Genomic DNA, 3720 nt, shown 5'->3' with positions numbered 1-3720 from the left:
CTGTTTTTCTTGCTTCTTATCAAAAGATGATAGTAGTATTTTAGAACTCTGGAAATGGGTGGTACCTGGGTGGCTCAATTGGTTAAGCATCTGACTCTTGATGTCGGCTCAGGTCATGATCTCACGGTTCCTGAGATGGAGCCCAACGAGCTGTCAGTGCACAGCCTGCTTGGGATCCTCTCTCCTTGCCTCTCCCCTAATTGTGCTCGTTCTCTCTCTCTCTCTCTCTCTCTCTGTCTCTCTCATCTCCCTCTCTCAAAATAAACATTAAAAAAAAAATCTCTGGAAATTGCATGGTAGAATATTAGAATTTAAAGGGATCTCTTGGTTGTATCACATCAGTGTATAGATCTGGGTGTAGAAGTTCAGAAAGGTCAAATGCATTCTACTGTGGGACAACTAGGGAGAAGGACCAGAATGCCCATTAGGATATTCTCTTTGTACTTCGCCTCTTGGCTCTGTTCTTTCCATTCTGCATATAATGGAATGGCTAACCCTGCCTCTAAGGAACTTTCCTTGTTTTGTTGTTGCTGTTTTCTCATCATTCAAGAATACTCTCCTTTCTTTCAGCGCCCCTTTACTTTTCTCCTTTTCCCATTTGTAGTTCAGTTCTTTTATTGCAAGGAAATCTCCATTATAAAGATAATGTTTTGGTAGAGTTAAGATGCTGTCTGATAGGGTGTCATATGGAGATACAAAAATGAGCATCATCGAATACACTTCAGATATCCTGCTTGCTCATAAAGCCAGCCAGCTCTTTTCCTTTGTTAATCTTCCAAACTGATTTTACTGAAGTGTTCTATTTTTGAATACCTTTAATCTAAATTATGTCCATTATTAGATATTATCACAGTCAGCACTTTTTCCCAGTTAGTCTTAATAATATAGATAACCTCAAATCTTTTCAAGTAAAAGTCCTATTTATTTCAGTCACCACTAGGTGGCATAAGCCATTTTTGTTGGTCAAACCTTTTTAGTTTCAGTAATTTTTCCAATTGAAATCTTTGTATAGATCTGTAATGCATACAAAATGGATGTGTTAATGGTATGAATGTGTTTTTAAACTCATGAATTTTATGAGAACAATAATTGTATTGATGAAATTTGGATCATGGATGACAGTCTTAAAGCCTTTGCACCTAATTTACTTTTTATATTAGCTTCGTGGTGGTATTTTTAAACTCTGATTTGTATAAATAGTAGCAAATGGCAATAGTTTTCTTTATTTTTTAACTTTATTTTGAAATAATTTTATATTTACAGAAACATTACAAGTCCTGTATACCCTTCACCCAGCATCCTCTGTTGTAACATCTTATGTAACCATGATGTTTATCAAAACTAAGAAATTAACATTGATATACTATTAACTGCAGGTTTTATTCACACTCCCCCGAGTTTTTTTTTACTTAATGTCTTTTTTCTGTTCCAGAATCCAATCTAGGATGCACTGTATTTAGTTGTCTTAAGTCTCTTCCAATCTGTGACCGTTTCTGTCTTTATCTTTCATGATCCTGATAGTTTTACAGAGTAATAGTCAGAAATTTTGTACAATACCCCTCCATCTGGATTTATCTGATGTTTTCTCATGATGAGACTGAGGTTAAAAAATTTGGGAAAGAATACCACAGAGCTGGTGTGCCCTTTTAACATCATGTTAGGAAGCAGTTGATTAAGGTGGTGTCTGCTAGGTTTCTTTCTTTCTTTTTTTTTTTTTAATGTTTGCTATTTATTTTTGAAAGCAAGACAGAGCACGAGCAGGGGAGGGGCAAAGAGAGAGGGAGACACCATCCAGACCAGGCTCCAGGCTCCGAACTACCAGCACAGAGCCTGACGTCGGGGCTCAAACCCATGAGCTTAATGACCTGAGCTGAAGTCAGACTAGGTTTCTTAATTTCAAATTCCAATTGTTTATTGCTTGCAATACAACAGACTTTCATATACTGATGTGTTCTGTATCCTTGCTAAATTCATTTTTAATTCCTGTTTATTGCAGGTACTAAAGATTTTCTATATAGACAATCATATCATCTGCATATATAGATAATTTTACTTTTTTGTTTCCAATCTATGTGTCTTGTATTTTTCTTACCTAATTGAACAGTACAGTGTTGATTAGGAGTAATGTGAGTGGACATCCTTTCCTGTTCTTGATCTTTGGGAGAAAGCACCAGTTTCTCACCATTAAGTAGGATGTTAGTTGTAGCTTTTTGTGTTATGTCTTTATTAGGTTAAGGAATCTCCCTTCTATCCCTAGTTTGCTGAATTTTTGTTATAAGTGTTAAATTTGGTCAAATTTGTCTTCTGTATCTATTGAAACAGTCATATAGTGTTTTGTATTATGCCTGTAAAAAAAGATTACATTGATTATTGAGATAGCCTTGCATTCCTCAGATGAACCACATATTTTTATTATGACCGGATTCAAATTTGCTGAAATTTTATTGATGAATTTTACATTTATGTTCATGAGGGATATTGCCAGTGGTTTTCTTCTAATGTCTTTAATTTTGATTTTGGTTTTCCAGTAATGTTAGCCCAATAGTATGAGTTGGGAAGTGTTGCCTCTCTATTTTCTTGAAGATATTGTGTACAAATAGAATTTTCCTGTGAAATCATCTATCTGGGCCTGGAGATTTTTGGGGAAGTTTTTTTTTTTGTTTTTTGTTTTTTAATTTTTTTTTTTAACGTTTATTTATTCTTGAGACAAAGAGGGATAGCATGAATGGGGGAGAGTCAGAGAGAGAGGGAGACACAGAATCTGAAGCAGGCTCCAGGCTCTGAGCTGTCAGCACAGAGCCCGACGTGGGGCTCAAACTCAGACTATGAGATCATGACCTGAGCCAAAGTCGGATGCCCAACCAATTGAGCCACCCAGGCACCGCTGGGGAAGTTTTAAATACAAATTCAGTTACTTTGTTTATGATATAACTACTCTTGAGTTTGGTAATCTGTATTTTTTGGAGGGATTTTGTTCTATAGTAGAGATAGAGGGGAACAATCTTGGTGGAGTTTCTGCCCCCCCGTGCATAGCTGCTGTTCCCCTACCCTGGGTCAGCACCACAGCAGATACTTCTTAAGGCTCCTTCTGATCTCTTCTGTGAGTGCCACATGGAGTCCATGGAAGAAGAGGGTGTGGACTCCCCCCAGAATGTTTGGCCCCAAAGGTTTCACAGTATTCTGCATTCTGGAGTCTGCCTTCACTGCTTCCCAGCCATACCAGTTTACTCCCTCTGGTGGGCTTGTGCCACCCTTCTTTCTTGCTGGAGGGAAGCTTTTGGACCAGGTGTTTTCTCTGCAACCTCAGGTCTCCTGTGGGTTTACATAAATTCTTAAATTTGAAGCTAGTTTTCTTTTTTTGCTGCAAGGACAGAAGAAATACTTTTTTCAGCTCTCTACATCTTGAGGCAGAGGTCTTTATGTTTTTTACAACATCAATTTCTGGGGTGTCTGGGTGGTTCTTTTGGTTAAGCATCTGACTCTTTGATTTCAGTTCAGGTCATGATCTAACAGCTCTATGAGATTGAACCCCACATGGGGCTCTGTGCTGAGCATGGTGCCTGCTTGGGATTCCCTCTCTCCCTCTCTCTGTGCCCTTCTTCACTCATGTGTGCCCTCTATCTCTCTCTCTCAAATAAACTTTAAAACACTAGCTTCAAAATATACTCCTCAGCTAAGCCAAATGGAAGAACGTTTATTCTGACCTCTGCACATGAATGA

This window comes from Panthera pardus, unplaced genomic scaffold (genome assembly GCF_024362965.1).
Source record: "Panthera pardus isolate Hobbes unplaced genomic scaffold, ASM2436296v1 HiC_scaffold_16, whole genome shotgun sequence".
Taxonomy (NCBI): domain Eukaryota; kingdom Metazoa; phylum Chordata; class Mammalia; order Carnivora; family Felidae; genus Panthera; species Panthera pardus.
Note: the sequence above shows the minus strand (reverse complement) of the source record.